The following is an 18,731-nucleotide window of genomic DNA, read 5'->3' as shown; positions in this document are numbered from 1 at the left end:
AGAGCTAGGAGGGGAAAACTAAACTGAATGCTGGGAGAAGGAAGGCAGAGTAGAGAGAAGCCATATAGCCCTTGCTGGAGACAGATGCTGGACAGAACTTTACCCAGTAAGCCACAGCCACATGGCAATACACAGATTAATAGAGATGTGTTAGCTTAGAATATGAGTTAGCCAGAAATAAGTTTAAGTTATTAGTCAAATAGTATTGCAAATAATATGGTTTCTATGTGATTATTTTGGGGCTGAGCAGTCAGGAAACAAACAAGCAACCTCCATACAACATCCCCCAAATGTTTCTTTATTATTTATGATCCTCTGCTTCTTCCTTTCAGGAAGTTGTCATCAAAGAGCCACCTGCTGGTCCAGGTCAGCCAGGACATGGCATTTTATAGCACTTCACTCTATCCTTGGTTCTGATGGTCTTTCCATTCCTTCCTTCATGATATTCACTAAGCCTTACAGAGGATGGTATAATGGTCCTGTTTAGGGCTCAGATCAACTTGTTCCTTATTCTTAGCCCCAGAGCAGCCATGAGTCTCTGCATCCACCACAGTTCACTGCAGAGGAGGCTCCTGTAGTGAAGGTTGAGAGTAGTGTTTGTCTGTGACTAGAAACAGATATTGGGAAGTAGTTTGGAACCATGACAATGCGATAATATTAAGTTCTTACCTAGAGACCCTCAGCTGTTGGTCTGGGCTGGGGTTGCAAGTATAATACGTTTTTAAAAACAGCTTTATTGAAATGTAACTCACACACCATACAATATTCCTATTTAAATGTTAAATAGCTTCAACATGGCATTTTTTTTTCTTTTTCAGAGACATGTTTATGTACCACCACAATCAATTTTAGAATAGTTTTGTTACCCTCCAAAGACTCCGCACACCCCTTAACAGTCCTCCCCACTCTGTGCCACAGTCCTGGCATCCCCAGTCTACTCTCTGTTCCTCTGGGTTCCTCTGTGGCCATTTCATGTAGATGTAATCATATAACATGTTCTTTTGAGATACTGTCTCATGTGGCCCAGGCTGGTCTTGAACTCATCATCCTCTTGCCTCTGCCTCCTAAGTCCTGGTATTAAAAGTAGTACACCACCACACCCGTCTTCATCACAGGGTCGTCTGTGACTGGCCTCTTCCACTTGGCTCAGTGTGGTTCAGGGTTACCCATACTGCCTCCAGCCTGTAAATCCCTGCTTGCAGGAACACCGGCTTTCTTCCACGTTCTGTTTTACAGTGCTGATTGATTTCCTGGTATACGGTATGTGCTACCCTATAGGTGCAGACGGCAGTTGCTGTGGAGTAGCCCTGGCTCTGGACTGGATACCTGAATGCTTGGGCTCCTCCCACTCAGCTCCAGGTATCATGTGACCCTGAGCTCTGATGCTTCCTCACCTTAGTTTTTGTTTGCTGTGAGAAAAGCGGTCTTTGGTTCACATAAACTCGGAGACTATAAACGAGTTTTGTAAACCTCAGCTTGGCGTTCGAGTGTGAGGAAATATGAACAGAAGGTTAAAGTATGCGGATGCTTCCAACCTCTGGGGCAGGTCCAACTTGGCAATCATCTATGGAGATGCAACAGAAGACAATTATTTGTTTGTTTGTTTATTGCGTGTGTATGTGTGCACGTGTGCACAGAGGTCAGCATTAAGAGTCTTCCTCAATTGCTCTCTCCTTTATTTTTTGAGACTGTCCTGGAGCTGGCCAATTTGTCTAGACTGACTGGCCACTGCACCCCAGGAATCTTCGTGTCTTCACTTCCTAGTGTTGGGATTAAAGGCACATACCACTGTAGCTGGCTTCTCAGTGTGGATTCAGGGGATCTGAACTCACTGGCTGAACCATCTCACTAGGACTATTCAGACTTTTTTGGTCCTCCCTACCCCCAACTAAAATATACAGGTGGAAAAAAAAGGGAAAATCAGTCTTCGAAATAGTTTATTTTCTGGTGGGGAGGAAAATGTAGCTATTATGTTAATATTCTACTAGGTCAAAATAGATCTACAACTGTGATTTCTTTTTACATTTTAAATAAGTAGACTGACTTTTTTTTTTCCTCCTCAAGCAAAGTCATAATTGTATTTGTTTTAAATTTATATCCTGTCTGCTTCAAAAAGGAATTTGAGGCAGCCAGGAAAATCACAAGCTATAAAATGAGCCAGCTCCATTTTATTCTAATAAAATAAAAGTTGGGCTCTCATCAGTGAGACAACTTCTCTTTGTGCTGCACTGTGTGCAAATATTTGGATTACTAAAGAGAATTTATGAAGCAATTACTTTTAATGCTATAAGAGGAAATTAAGTACTCATTGATTCTTGATTTATAAGCTTGAGCCTAAGATCATGAAAAAGCAAATATAACTTAATTAAATGTCCCTTGGTTTTGCTACTATTGAGGTCTTCACTCATAAAGTTAGTAAAACAAACCATTCCTAGAACATAAATGTATATTGGCTCTTCCAGTTGGGAAGGCAAATAATTTACTGGTTAAATATATTCAGCAAAGTTAACCCAAGTGAGAGATTTACCCATTGTCCTTTGGGGCTTAAAGAGATAAAAGCTATTGTGGTTTTAAGGAAGTCATTGTCCTGGGAATGATAGGCATTCTCTTGCTCTAAAAAGGAGTAAACATTTTTTCTATTAGAATTATATATATTTTAATGTGCTAACAAAACAGGCCATAGATCTGCAAAGGAAACAGCTTCCCAGTGTATCCAGTGGCCGTGTGTTTGCAGTTATTCATGGGGACGTTAACCTGGGATAATTTAATTGAGCCTTCCAGTAATGCTGCTATTTTTCTCCTCTGAAGTGTAAGTGAGTTTTAAAAATTGGGTTCTAAAATGCAGCACTCTGGGTGATTCATAGCAAGCCAGCGAGCCGGTACGAATCCTTCTTTGTGCTCTGGAGTTATTGACTGGAAAAGAAGGGAAGGTGAGACCGGAGAAAGAAAACACCTCCGCAGAACTGGGAGTGCAGCAGGATCTGGTGTGAAGGAGCCTCTCTGCAGGGGGACGCGATGCCGTTCACCTGCCGAGTAATGGGGAAAGCCCATTTCAATACATTTTGCTTTTATTTATTCTTGTGTGTATATGTGCTCATGTGCATGTGCACATGTATGTGTGTGTACGTGTGTGTGTGTGTACGTGTGGAGCCCATAAGTTGATGCCAGTATTTTCCTTAATTTCTTTTCACCTTATGTATTGTATTTATTTTATGGGTAGGTATGTGCCTGAGTGTGTGTGCGCGTGCATGTGTGTGGGTGTATGTATATATGTGTGTGTGTGTACTGTGTGTGTGTGTGTGTGTGTGAGCCTGTGGAGACCAGGAAAGGGTGTTGAATTCCCTGCATTTATAGACAGTCGTGAGGGGCCGTGTGGGTGCCGACAACTGAATCCAAGTCTTCTGCATGAGCAGCAAGTCCTCTTAGCCACTGAGCTAGTAAGCCCCAGGGATTCTCCTGCCTCTGCCTCTGCCTCTGCTATCCAGGGGATTACAGGCCTGTCCTTCCCTGCCCAGCTTTTTACATGGGTGTTGGGGATCAAACTCAGGCTTGTGCGGAAGGCAATTTAAAGACAGAGCTGTCTCCTTAGCCTCCAAACACATTTTAAAGGTGCATAAGCGTTAAGGGTTTCAAAGGTTCTTATGAAAAAGGAGTTGGAGAAATTCTCTTCCCTATCATGGGGACAGATGGGAATCTTGTTTTCAATGGCCCAGGAGGCTGGTGTGGAAAGGAGAGTTGCCATGACTGTGAAGGAGAAAACTGCTGAATTCTGACCCCAAGCATCAGGATGGTGGATGGGGCTCTGGGGGATGACATCTCTAGCAGCAGGACCCAAACTTTAAGGCACTTTTTAGGGAACGTTGGTAGCTACCAGCCTCTTAGATGGGCTTTTTGGTTAGGTGAACAGTTTTCCCTGATGACTGTCTACTAGGCTCGGGGGCATTTTTTTTTTCCAGGGATGTAGGCTTTTTTTCCTCTCTGCCTGTTCAGTGACTATGCTTATGACCTGGTTGGGAATGTATTCTAAACACAGGAGCTGAGTGGCTCCAATTTGTGCACTGTGTAGGGCAGAGGATTAACCCAGAAACTAAAGTGAGAAGATACAACTTAGTAAACAATTCTAGGCCGAGTGGCCTAGAGAATTTCTTTTCTGACATTTCTGACAGAGTTGATTTTGAGTCATGTTTCCTAGATGGTCACATTCTCCTTGTGTCTCCACATGTCTGTCTGTCTGTGTGTGCCTGTGTCTTGGTCTCCTTTCCTTATAAGGACACCAGTCGCATTAGATTAGGGTCCATCCTAATGATCTCATTTTAGCTTGGTGCCTCTTCTTTAAAAAAAAGATATATTTTATTTTTATTATATTTTATTTATTTATTATTTATTATATTTTATCTGGGTGTTTTGCCTGTCAGTGCACCACATGTATGCAATGCCCTCAGGTGCCAGAAGAGGGCATCAGATCCCCAGAAACTGGTGTTATGGAAGGTTGTGCGTCACCATGTGAGTGCCAAGAACTGAACCTGGATCCTCTAGAACAGCAGCCAGTACTCTTAACCACTGAGCCATCTCTCCAACTTCTTATCTCCGCTTTTAGAGACTCCAACCAGTGCAGGACTGTTCTGAAGTGTATAGGAGGAATTTCTGGAGGGCATAGTTCTGTCTATAATATGGGGGAGAAGCTGAGGCAAGCACACAGCACCAAGTAAAAATAAAATAAAATAAAGAAAGAGTTAAGCAAGCAAGTCCCATCCTTCTTGCAGTCTGGGTGTTGCCCATTTTGATCACCACTATTGCTGGTTAATGTTCTTAACCTCTGAGCCATCTCCCCAGTCTCCAAGTTAATGTTGGAGGACCAGCTCTCTGAGAAGCACAACCTGTTACGCATCCCTTGATGATCCCTCTGGTGCCGATGCCCCCAATCCTTCCAGCCTGATCTCAATGGACATCGAGCTGAAGAGACATGCGCACAGTCAGCTCCTGAGCAAGTGGGAGCTGGTGCCTGAATGTGGCCTTGTGTCCCCAGAAAAGACAGGGAAATAAAGACAAAGAGTTGATGCTCCCCATACGACTGTGTTAACTGAAAGTGATCCCCAGAAGGTGTGACAGGGTGGGGAAGGCTCGGAAAATGTTACTTAAACTATTCTTAATCCTGAAAATTACAAGAACAGGAACATTTTTTTGGGGGGGGGGTCAATTTGAAGCAAGTTTTAATTAAATGCTGGTCAGATTGATGGACTCTGGCCAGGTCCATCTCTGGCTTCCCAGGAAATGGACACAGGTCACTTTTCCCAGAGGCTTAAAAAGGCAAAAACTACAAGGCCGCCATATTTCCCATTAGGTCCAATTAGGGGCAAGCACACATCCTGACATTTCCTGCCTATGTACTTCCATAGCTGCTCCTGAACTGGGGTAATCTTGCCATCCATGGGATGTGGTCAGTTCTGGAGACATTTGATTGTCAGGGCTGGAGAAGCATTGTTGCCACGAGGATGCAGAGATCAAGGATGCTGCTCACACCACCCATGGCACAGGCTAACCCCTAAAGCAAAGTGTGCTCATCTGCCCCACACAGACACAAAGGTACCATTCGCTGAGGCTGATTTATCGCGCTTAGGCTATTTAAAGGGACGCAGGCTGGTGCCCACGCTCTACCCCACACCAGTGCTTGGGAAGTTGAGGCAGGAAGTTGTTTTTTTTTTTTTTTTGGTTTGGTGATTTGTTGGCTGTTGTGAACTACGTAATTTCAGTCCAGCCTGGGCTAAGAGTGAGACCTCGTTTCAAAACAAAGGGAGAAAAAGATGATAAGATTAAAGTCTCGAAAAACCAAAAATAAAAAAAAAGATGAAAATAAAGTTAAAATAAAATAACAATAAATGCAGATATGGTGACTTCTTGGCAGAAGGTGGAAGGCAGAGCTGGAAGGTCGCAGAAACACACGGGGCTGGTGGTGGGCATGTGATCACAAAACCGTTACTTATGTTTTAATGTAGTCAATCCTGCTGCTGCAGGACAGTATGAGAGGGTCACTATGGGCCAATCATCCTTCAGGGTGGATGGGGATGGGGAACTCAGCTTCATAATGAATTCAGAAGGGTGCAGTGAAGTCTGAGGGACAGAAAGGGCAGACATGGTCAGCAGAATGGAAAATCAAAGCTGAAAGAAAACAGGCTGAAATATGAATCTCAAAGACTACCAAGGAAAAGATGTGAATGAGGCGGTAGAAGGCAGTAAATGGGTGTTCCTAGGTTGGTTTTCTGAACCTGTTCCCCCAATAGTACTCCATTTTCCCCAAGAAATAGTCATTTTCCCACATCTAGCTGTGTATATTGAGGTGGACCCAGAAAAAAGAATAAAGACATCTCAAAACAATAACAACAAACAACCAAACCAAAAAAAAAAAAAAAAAAAAACCCAAACCAAAAACAGTAGGAGGAGAAAAAGGAGGCTCTAGGTGATGTCATTGGTGATACCAGCTCAAGTTTCACTTAAATGAAGGAAAAGATGCTTGGGGAGGTGAGATCAGCAAGAAGGGGTGAGGGTAGCAGCATAAGCGATGACAGATAAATAGAAAAATGTCACAATGGGCCAGGTGTGGTGGCACTTGGGAGGAGGCAGAGGCAGGCAGATCTCTGAGTCTGAGACCAGCCTGGTCTACATAACATAGTGAATTCCAGGCCAGCCAGAGCTACACAGTGAGAACTGTCTCGAAAACGTCATAAACAAGATGGCCCAGCTTGTAAAGCCTTTGTGGGCAAGCCTGATAATCTGGGTTTGGTCCCTGGAATCCCTGGGAAGGTGGAAAGAGAGAACCTGTAGATGGAGCAGCAGGCTGCATTCCTGCCACCCAGCTCCTGGCCGCCTGACTAGCTTATGCCCCGAAATAATTACACAGAAACTGTATTCTTTTAAACACTGCTTGGTCCATTAGCTCTATCCACTTACTAGCTAACTCTCACATCTTGATTAACCCATTTCTATTAATCTGTGTAGCACCACGAGGTGGTGGCTTACCAGGAAAGATTCAGCATGTCTGACCCTGCGGCTGGCTCCATTGTGTCTGACCTCGCTTCCCTTCTTCCCAGCATTCTTTCTGTCTACTCCACCCACCTATGTTCTGACCTATCAGGCCAAGCAGTTTCTTTATTAATTAACCAATGAAAGCAACAGATAGAATAGGACTCTCCTCCATCAAGAACCAGCTCCTGAGAGCTATCTGTTGACCCTATAAATGTCCCACAACAAGCACGCAGAAGGTACACAAAAATTCTCACACAACAATAACTTTTTTAAAAGGTCCAATGAAACCCATTTCTTTTAATGCTAACAGCAACAACGACATGAGCTGAAATGTGTTACAGCAACCAATAGATCCCATTTATGACGATGATGAAAGCGATGCTGGTGATGATGGACATGATTGGTGCTGGGAGATGAACCAAAGGTCTCACACATGCTCTGCCAACTGGGCTACATTCCTGAACTTCCGCTTATCTGCTTATATATTTTTGGAATACTAAGGATTAGATCCAGGGCCTTACAAGTGCTGGGCAAGTCCCCTGCCACTGAACCACATCCTTAACCCTCCTTTTACTTTTTATTTTAAGTCAGGGTCTCACTAAACTGTCCGGAACGACTTTGAGTTTGCAGTGTTGATGCCTCGGCCTTTCTAAGTAGTTAGGATTACACCATCAGGCCAGGTTTACTGCTATTTTTTTTCCCCTAAGAGTGTAGACAATGTTTATTTTTGAAAGACTTTTGAGATGCTTCTATTTTTTTAAAAAAAGACATTGTTACTTGCAGTGCCAGAGATTTTATTAAAACAAAGGATATAGCACATAATTAAGATAAAATTGCTGTCATCTTTACCAGCTGATACATTATCATTGGACTATATAAAGTGGAGTCTCTAGGCATTCAAGAAAAACAAATGGAAATAAAATTGACATGGAGGACTTTGAAGCTCTTCTTCAGGGACCGAGTAGGGAACAAAGAGTGGGAGTGAGGAGCAAGGAGCGACTTGACTCCTGGGGTCAGATTGAAAGGATGCGCACATTCCTGTGAGTGACACAGAACGCTCTTACTTTACAATCAACCCACAAAGCTCTCTGTGTTCCTCAAAGAAGAAAAATACCACGGTCTTTGCCAACCTGTCTCACAGCTAATAACAAAAGTATGAAAGGAACAAATCCAAACCAACCCCCCAAACTCGCCTGTAGGCCACTTATGTGAACAGAGCAGGAAACAAAATGTTTAACTCGAGGCTGAATATCTACAAAATAAATGCAATAAAATATGACTTCAAAATCATAGCTATAGCAAAGCCTGGACTCTCTGTTTTCTGCTAAGTGCTCGATTAGATAAAAAGACCCAAGGATCCAATACAAAGACACTGCACTTCGCAGTCAGTTTTACTCTGAGCCTAAAACGACACCAAAAACAAAGGCTGTTTTTAAGAAGGAATTCATACATCTTAGGAAAGTAAAAGCATAAAAACAGATAACCAAAAAACTGATAAGTTAGGAAATGAGGTAATTAATGAGTGAGCATGAGAGATAGCTCTGGGGAAGCTGTCAGCTCAGTGTAGCAATCGACCTGCTAGCTTAGGCCAGAGGTAAGGATGAAAAATCACACAAAAAACAGACCACGAAGCCAAGACTGACACCACCCCAAGGAGCCTCAGCTTCATTTTATGGCAATCAATTTGGCTACAAGAATGAAATGAATGATTTCCAAGGAAAATATACAAGACCATTCAGTGAAAAGTGCTGTGGGATGTTTGTAAGCCGTGTGAGGATTTACTACTGCGATTGGTGTAATAAAGAGCGGAATGACCAATAGCTAGGCAGGAGAGAATGGGTAGGATTAATGGGGAGAAAGAGGAAGCTGGGAAGAAGAAAGGTGGAGTCACCAGCCAGACTTGGAGGAAGGAGGATGGGCAGTACAGAGATGAAGCAACTTCAGATGGCAAAGTGTAGATTAATAATCTAGTTAGTTTAAGTTATAAGAACTAGTTGAAAAGAAGCCTAAGGCAAGGCCAAGCGTTCATAGTTAATAATAAGTCTTCATGTTGTTATTTTGGGGCTGGTGATCCAAAGGTAGTCTGACAAGAAAGCTTGCTATGTTTGATGCATCTGGCTGGCAATTCCACCTTTCTTTAGTACACCAATCACAGCAACACACCTTCTTACAGTGCATAAATAACCTTCAACATTTCCCTCTTTTTGCCTAAATAAAAAGAAAAGGTTTAAACTTGCACAGTAAAACTGTACACAATAAGATCAATTATCAGGCATTGTGTAAATAAAAAGGGAAGGTTTCTGTTTTAAATAGATAGATGGTATTCAAACCCTTCAGAGACATACAGAATAAGACATTTAAAATATTTTAATAATATAAGGCTTTTCATGACAGCGAGACACATCTGTTCCTGGCAGCACCAATTTACCTTAAAAAGGGATAATGGGCATAGAAGGACCTACATATGGAGTATGCTTTCAATGTGGCAAACCTAGACATTTGAGCAAGAAACTGCCCTTGCTTCGATTGCTGACAGTATGCTGTCCAAATTAGACAAGCAGGACACAAAAGAAGTCGACAAGATAAGGTAGGACAGTCCTTCAAAATTCCTGCTTGACGAAAAGTCTGTCAGATAGTCTAAGCCTGTAGGCCAAAGATGGATGTCCCAGTGTGTTGCAGAGGACCCTTGGGTGACTGTCCAGGCAGCCAGATGGCTCTGTTGTTTCTGTCATTATGCAAGTTGTTTGCGCTGCACTTCCTGTTTACTTAGGTAATATTTTATCCTCCTTAGGACTTTGCTGGAGTTGAAGACCATATGGTTATGGTTACAGTTTCCTTGCTACCAAATTCAGAAAAGATGCTTACAGGATAGATGTAAAGAGGGTTTTTTTGTTTTGTTTTTGTTTTTTTGTTTTTTCAAAACAGGGTTTCTCTGTAGTTTTGGAGCCTGTTCTAAAACTCGCTCTTGTAGACTATCCTGGCCTTGAACTCATAGAGATCCGCCTGCCTCTGCCTCCTTAGTTCTGGAATTAAAGGTGTGTGCCACCTCTGCCCAGCTTGAGATGTAAAGTTTATAGGGTTAAAAAACATAAAATCTTAAGTTGTTTGTCCAAAAAGATGTTTTAAGGTCTAAAAAGATATTTTAAGGATAATAATACAAGTTTTGATAAAAATAGTTTAGGTATAAAACTTTGGACTCATCAGGATAAGATAGATAATGGAGTGTTTTCTCTGAATTTGCCAGATGAAAATGGACTGGACATTGTGAATATAATCCTTACTTGATAATTGTTCTAATTGCCATAGTTTTACTTTGGTAAGTCAAACACCTTCTGTTTTATCTAGACAATACCTGATAATTGTTCTTATTATATACAGTTTTACTGTGTTAGTGTTAAAATCTTTCCTTTTTATTTAGACAAAAAGAGGGGAATGTTGTGGGGTATTTGTACAGTGTGTGAGGATGTATTGCTGTGAGTGGTGTAATAAAGAGCTGAGGAGCAACAGAAAGGCAGGAGAGAACAGGTGGGATTTCTGGGGAGAGAAGGTGCTGGAAAGAAGAAAGGTGGAGTCACCAGCTAGACTTGGAAGAAGCAGGATGGGCAGTACAGAGATGATGTAACACCAAAGGCAGGATGTAGATTGATATAAATGGGTTAATCTAAGTTATAAGGACTAGTTGAAAACAAGCCTAAGCTAAGGCTAAACTTTCATAGTTAATAATAAGTCTTCTAGTCGTGATTTGGGAACTAGTGATCCAAAGATAGTCTGGCAAGAAAGCTTGCTACAGAAAAGATCACCAAAAAGTTCAAATACTCTAATGATGATAAAAAGGTCTGAGGCCCTTTTGTAAGGAGCCTTCAGAGGGCTGAGGAGATGGCTCAGTGGGAAAAGTGTTTGCTGCACACCTTCTTAGAATTCATGTAAAACTGGGAGCAATGTTGTGTGCCTGTAATCGTTAAAAGGCCCATGGTGAGACCAATGAATACTTCCTAGTTATAAAAATTTATCTCGTATAGGACAATGACCCAAACTCACAATGATCTGCCTTCTTCTGCCTTCTGAGTATAGAATGACGGTGTTCACCAGCACGCCTGGTCCAGTATCCTTTTTAATGAGGGAACAGTACCAGTATCGACAATGCCCACTGCAGTCAGTAGACAACACGCACCATCATTAGTGTGGTTGCAATTAGATTCTCCTGAGACAAGGTTTTAGTTACTTAACTCTCAGTAGCTCAAGATGGAAATGCCTGGAACCTCTACTCGTAATTACATGATATTTTATTATCCTTTTGTCAACTGGTATAGAAGGCTGTCTTATGATGGTTTCTTTAAAAATGTTTAATTTTTATTTTAAAATTCTCTCTCTCTGTGTGTATGTACATGTATGAGTGCAGATGCCTAAGGAGGCCAGTAGAGGGCGTTGAACACCCTGGAATTGCATTTGAGATGCCTGCAAATGGGTCCTGGGAACTGAACTTGGGTCTTCTGTGGAGCAGCCAGTGCTCTTACCCGCTGGGTTATCTCTTCAGACCACTTATTGTAATTTTTTTGAATGTTTCCGAGATGGGTTTTGTTTCCAAGCTGTTTGTGCTGTTGTTGAGAACATATTCCAGCCCTTTGCCCATTCTTTTATTAGTCTGACATTGTTGGATTTGCAAATTAACAGCACTTGTCACACACCTCGCAAATCTCTTGATCAGTTTATAGTTTGTCTTTAATCTTGTTTATAGTGTCTTTTGACATGAAAGAACTTAAATAAGTCTGTGTAATGAAATCTTCAGTTTTGTGTATTAATAGCTTTCCTCTTGGTGTTTGTACTGGAGAAGAGCTGTGTCCAAGCCCATGAGCCTCTTCCCCACTGTTTTATTCTGGTTACAATTTTACACCGACTGCTTTGATACACCCACAGTGCGTCCAGCTTGCAGGGCCAACGCAGTGGACAGGTGCTTGCCAATTTTCCCAGGTTACATTGTAACTGCGGGATCTAGTTCCGGATGGCTGATTTCAGGGGCCGTATTTGGGCACTGTTTTCTTTTGTGGCCTCAGGTGTGTTTTTCTATATCCTACTTCATTTCATTTGTCTGGCCCTGGCTGTGCCAGCATCCTGATTCTCATGTTTGCCAAGACAAAGACATTCACCATTAGTCTCCTAACGCCATCTCTTTTCTTGTTATATACTCTGAAGTTCCTTCTTCCAAATCATTTTTAAAATTGTATTTCAAGTGTCAGAAATGAACTTCTGTGGACATCAGAAAAAGGAAACAGGGTTCTTTGGTTGTCTGAGGCAGGGTTTCATTCTGTAGCTCAGGCTGATCTCAAATTCAGGATGATCCTCCTGCCTCATCCTCTGAGTGTGGGATTATAGGCATGAGCCACCACAATTAGTTCTTATCTTGAGTGTTATGTTTTTTGCTTCTATTGTGATTCCCCATGCAGTCCTCTAAACCAGTGGTTCTCAACCTGTGGGTCATGACCTCCCGGGGGGGGGACAGGTGTCATGATCAGATATTTATAGTATGATTCACAACTGGAACAAAATTACAAATAGCAACACAATAATTTTATGGTTGGGGGGTCATCATAACATGAGGAGCTGTATTAAAGGGTCGCAGTGTCAGGAAGTTATGAGCACCACTGCTCCTCAAAAACAGGACCCAGGTACAAGCTAAGTAAGTGCTTTGGCACTGAGCCATCCCAAGCTTTTATTTATTTTTGAGTTCATGTTAGATTTATAGTCATATCTAAAATAATTCTGTTTTCTTCTCTTTAAATAGGTATATGTTTTATTTTTTCTATTTTCTAATAGTAGCAGCAGATAATTCCAGAAGAATATTAAGTAACAGCGGACTACGCTCACCATCAGGAGCTGTATGCCAGTCATGCACCATGGCGTGCTCTACGCACGTGAGTTTACTTGGATTCTCAGAATAATCTAATCTACTTAGACTATTGTAACGGTTGGTGATATCAGTTTGCCACCAATTAGAATCACCTGGAAAAGAAGCCTTAGGTGAGGAATTGTCCTGATTGCCTTAACTGATCTGGGAAGACCCACCAAAAATGTAGCTGGCACATTTGAGCAGAAGCTCAGGAAAGAAGGCCACAGCAGAAGGGAGCGTCTTTCCTTTTTTTCTCACATGCTCCTCCCTCTCGCCACCGAGCTGATTTATCCGGTTGATGCAGCATTTCCAGTGTTGACTAAGACAACAGCTTTCTGTGAACTCTCTAGATCTGAGGAGCCATATTGCGACTACTCAGGCATCCAGTCTCAAGTACTGAACAATGCCCGGGTTCTCAGTTTGTCAGGTGAGAGACGGCTGCTGTTGCTATTTCAATGTACGCTGATCTAATGAATTCATTTAATGGGTTCTGTTCCTCTAGGGAACCCCCATTTCTTAGATAAGGAGCATGGTATATAGAGAAATGAAGTATCATATTGTTTGCTCTCAGGTAGGAACGGAGGAGCCAGAGTCTGAGCTCACAGGTCCCATCCCTTCAGAGTGTGGGTTAACACTTACGTAGTCGTCTGTCTTAATATTTTGCCTTTACTTGTTTATTTATAATAAGTCTAAGTCTAGATGTCATTATTTTTCTACAAATTCCCTTTGGAATTCTTTATATTTCCTAGGTTTATGAGTTGCTATTTCTGTTTTTACCATAAGATTTGAAGACAATATAGTTAATATTTCTTCAGATGTATTTTGCCTCACGTACTGTTTTCTGGGATTCAGCGCACAGGTGGATTGAAACGCTGCATACTAGCCCACGGGCTGCTGAATCTACTTTTTACGGTTTTTCTGCCTGTGCTTTGACTTGTGTGATTTCCAGTGTGTGCCTTTGGACTCACTAACCCTTTCTTTTACCACATGCATTCTACTGTGCGGCTCACCCGCTTGCCTGCGAATCTCTGCTACTCTCATTTCCCCTTCCTCAGACTCCAGAGAGCTGGCCCGTAGGTGTGTGCCTCTGCATCTCGCTGCCATAGCTACTTTGAGGGTCTCTTTTGTAAGTCCAACATCTCTCTGTTGTCGGAGGTTCTGTTTCTTTTGACTGATTGTTCTCTTGACTGTCCAGTTTTATGTGCTTTGTTATCATGTAGGTATGCTTTGAACTATTGATACAATGTGCAAAAAGCACACTTTTCTGCAGTTCCTTGAAGCGGGCTGAGTTGAGTTACTGATCCATTAACCTTACCCATATTTGGTTTTCTACTTCTCTAGGGCAGTTCTGTTTAGCTATTTCCTTAATACCACTGTGAATTCCCCGAGACACATTCTTTTTCTGCTAAGGCAGCTCCTGTCTGAGATTTCAGTAATGTCTATTGCCATGATCAAATACCATAGCCAGAAGCAATTTGGGAAGAAAAGGGCTTATTTCAGCTTATAGTTCATATCATAATCCATCAACTGAGGGCAATCACGGCAGGTCCTCAACAGCAGGGACCCGGAGGCAGGAGCCGATGCAGAGGCCATGGAGGGGTGCGACTTACTGGCTTGCTCCTCATGGTTTGCTTAACCTTGCTTCTTAAAGTACTCAAGACCACCACACTAGGCATGGTGACACCCACAGTGGGATGGGCCCTTCCACATCAATCATTAATAAAGAAAATGTCCCATAGGTCAGTCTGGTTTTCCATTTTCTCAATTGCGTTTTCTTCTCAGATGATTCTAGTTTGTGTCAAGCTGACAAAACTAACCAGGAGAATGGCAATGAAAATGGCAAATGACTTCATTATCATCATAAAATTTATCTAACACTCTTGGGGACTTCTAAAGGCTCCTCAAAATTCACTTTAAGAACCATTGATCCAAACCCTTGAATCAATGTCACTCACCCAAACAGTTAAAACAATGAAGTCTGTGTTTGTTTCTTGAACGCTGACTGTCCTGGTTTGGTTTCGGTTGCTGTGAAAACACCACAATCAAAAACAACTCAAGAAGGAAAGGTCTTGTTTAGCTTCCAGGTTAAAGTTCAATGTGAAGGACTCCTGAGGCAGGAGCCCAGGGTGGGAACCTGGAGACAGAAACTGAAGCTGAGACGACGGAGGGATGTTGACGGAGGGATGTTGACGGAGGGATATTGACGGAGGGATGTTGATGGAGGGATGTTGACGGAGGGCTGTTGATGGAGGGATGTTGACGGAGGGATGTTGACGGAGGGATGTTGACGGAGGGATGTTGATGGAGGGCTGTTGATGGAGGGCTGTTGATGGAGGGCTGTTGATGGAGGGATGTTGATGGAGGGATGTTGACGGAGGGATGTTGATGGAGGGATGTTGACGGAGGAATGTTGATGGAGGGATGTTGACCACTGCTTGCTCAGCTTCCTTTCTCATCTAGCCCAGCTCCCCTGCCCAGGGATGGCACTGCCAAAGGTGGTCTGGAACCTCCCATATTGTTTAGCTATCAAGAAAACGCTCCACAGGCCAATCTAAGGGAAGCAATTCCTCAGCGGAGGTGCCCTCTTCCCAGGAATGTCAAAGTCACAGCTGAGATTTCTTAGCACAATTCCTCTGTGTGCATTTTGCACTAGGCTCATTTACATTATTAGAACAGCCCTTTCTGGTAGAACTGGTCACCTCATCTCTATCTTTCCCATACATTTGTTCCCACTCTCAACATTTTAGAACAGGTGAGCAGATGGAGAAACCGAGTCTCTTCCTTAAGGTTAGATGTTGCCATACGGTGGTAGCTTTCTGGGCAGAATTCAAACTCAAGCCTCCCCAATTCCATAGCTCTAGGGTTTCTATTGCTGTGAAGAGACACTATGACTATGACAACTCTTATAAAGGAAAACATTTAATTGGGGTGGCTTATAGTGTCAGAGGCTTAGTCTATTATTATTGTGGCAGTATGCACGCATGCATGGTGCTGGAGAAGGAGTGAGAGTTCTACATCTTGATCAGTTGGCAGCAGAGACAACTGTGTCCCACAATGGGCGTGACTGAGCATGTGAGACCTCAAAGCCTACCCCCATGGTGACACGCTTCCAACAACAAGGCCACACATCCTGATTGTGACACTCCATGTAGTGCCAAACATTCAAACAGACCTAATCAAACCTTCACATTGTTGAAATATAACTCTGTCTCTCTCTGTGTGCATGTGTGTGTGTATGTGTGTGTGAGGGTCTGGTTAGGTAGCCCTGGCTGGCTTGGAATTTACTATATAGATCAAGCTGGCCTTGAGCTCACAGAGACCTTCATGCCTCTGTGTCTGAAGTACTGGGATTAAAAGCATGCACCACTATGGCTGTCTTTAATGTTTTAAGGTTTCTCTGTGGGGCTGGTCCTACCCTCCTCACTGGGAAGCATCCAAATCTCCTTTATGCGCTCACTGCTGTTACTTCTGCTAAATCACCAAGAACAGGCTTTAGCGTATCACCTCACACACTTTGTCCCGAGAGTGATAATTCTGTAATAAATGGGAAGATTTTTGTCCTCCCATAAAGAATAGACAGTGATGACCAATCAATTTTTTAAAAAGATTTTCTCTTTATTGCCATCAAGGGTTAGATCTTGGATAGTGTAGCACACTGATAGTAAAGACGGAATACAGGATCCCAGGCAGATAACTGCTGTGCACTTTCTTTTTTCCTGACAGTTACAGAGGCAAAGCAAAGCCACAGATGTCTGATAAGACTGGGAAACATCTCCTTCGTATAAGACTTAAGAGATAGGGCAGTAGGAAGAGGCAGGAAAACCAGGGGGCTGAGGAAGAAATGGAGCTCTCTCTCCTGCTACATGACTTGCCTCTGTGGATGACGGTTGAGATTTTTCTTTCTCTGGGGATTCCTCATTGGGGAAAGCGGCTGCCTGGAGTATATACAGTGCCTGTGAAAGCTCCTCGGCAAATTAAATTCCACGGCTTTGTCTTCATTCATAATGCATGCCTTCTACATCTCTGTAAATAACTGCTAGAATTTAAACTAGAAAGTGACAAAATAGTCCCAGCTGTGACTCTGAACCGCACTGGGGTGTTTGATCATTCGGAAGCCATCCCTGACCACTATCTCCTTCACTTTAGACTCACGTCTTCCCGTAGAAATGGTTCTCACTCACATTTGGGGTTGTTACCAGAGAGGAGAGAAGGCAGAGACACTGAAGCATAGTCTTCCCAGATGATTCTCGGAGAGCATAGTCCCTGTGGACTCCAGAGGAACGACTGTCATGGCAGAAATTTAAACAAGGAAAAGGCGAAACTCCATCTAAGACCCTGCACCCCACACTGGCCATGCCTTGAGGATATGGTGACCATCCCCAGTGAGTGTCCACAGTCACCATCGGGAGACAGACTCAACTTGTGCTTGGATTTTTTTGTGTGTGTGTTCATGTGTCTGTTAAGACATGCTCAATGTCAGGTGTCTTCTTCAACGGCTCCTCGCTTTATTTTCATTTTTAAATTTAATTATTTTATTTTTTTTGTGAATGTTTTGCCTAAATGTAATATGAGAACCATGTGTGTGCTGGTGCCTGTGGAGGTTAGAAGAGGGCACTGGATTCCTTGAAATTGGAGCTGAGGTTGATCTTGGGTCACCTGGGAAATGAACCAGGTCCTCTGTAAAAGTAATGAGTCTTCATCTATCTATCTGTTTGCTCATTCGTCTATCTATCTCTATCTATCTATCTATCTATCTATCTATCTATCTATCTATCTATCTATCTATCTATCTATCTATCTATCCCAGTTCCCCCTCCCTCCTCTCCCCACTCCCCGCATCCCATCCCATCTGTTCCTCAGAGAGGGTAAGGCCTCCCTCCCTTGGGAAGTCAACTAAGTCTGTCTCATCACCTGGCTGTGGCAAGACCAAGGCCTTCTCCCCCGAGCCTAGGTTGAGCAAAGTATCTCTTCATAGAGAGTGGACTCCACAATGATAGTTCATACATTAGAGTTAGATCCTGGTCCCACTGCCAGTGACTCCACATACTGCTCAAGCCACACCATTGTCATCTGCATTCAGGGGCCCTAGTTTGGTCCCATGCAGGTTCCCCAGTTGTCAGTCCGGAGTCAGTGAGCTCCTATAGCCAGGTCCAGCTATTTCTGTGGTTTCTCCAGCATTATCTCTGATCCCTTAGTTCACATTATTGCTCCCCCTCTCTCTGATTGTACTCCTGGAGCTCAGCCCAGTGCTTAGCTGTGGATCTCTGCTTCTGCTCCCATCTGTCTCTGTGTGAGGGTTTCTTTGGGGTTGTGGACTGTAGGCTGATTATCCTTTGCTTTATGTTTGATATCCACTTATTAGTGAGTGCATACTATATTTGTTTTTCTGGGTCTGAGTTACCTCACTCAGGATTTTTTTTTTTTTATCTAGTTCTGTCCATTTGCCTGCAAATTTCAAGATGTCATTATTTTTTACAATTGAGTAGTACTCCTTTGTGTAAATGTACCACATTTTCTTTATCCATCCTTTGGTTGAGGGGCGTCTAGGTTGTTTCCAGGTTCTGGCTGTTACAAATAGTGCTGCTGTGAACATAGTAAAGCAAATGTTCTTGTGGTATGGATGTGTCTCCTTTGGATATATTCCCAAAAGTGGTATTGCTGACTTGGGGTAGATTGTTTCCTAATTTTCTGAGAAATCGCTATATTGATTTCCACAGCAGCATTACAAATTTTTACTCCTACCAGCAATGGAGGAGTGTTCCACATCTTTTCCAGCATAAGCTGGCATCAGTGTTTTTGATATTAGCCATTCTGATCAGTGTAAGAT

The sequence above is a fragment of the Chionomys nivalis genome, chromosome 8 (genome assembly GCF_950005125.1).
Source record: "Chionomys nivalis chromosome 8, mChiNiv1.1, whole genome shotgun sequence".
NCBI classification, from domain to species: Eukaryota; Metazoa; Chordata; class Mammalia; order Rodentia; family Cricetidae; genus Chionomys; species Chionomys nivalis.
This window is presented reverse-complemented; position numbering follows the sequence as displayed.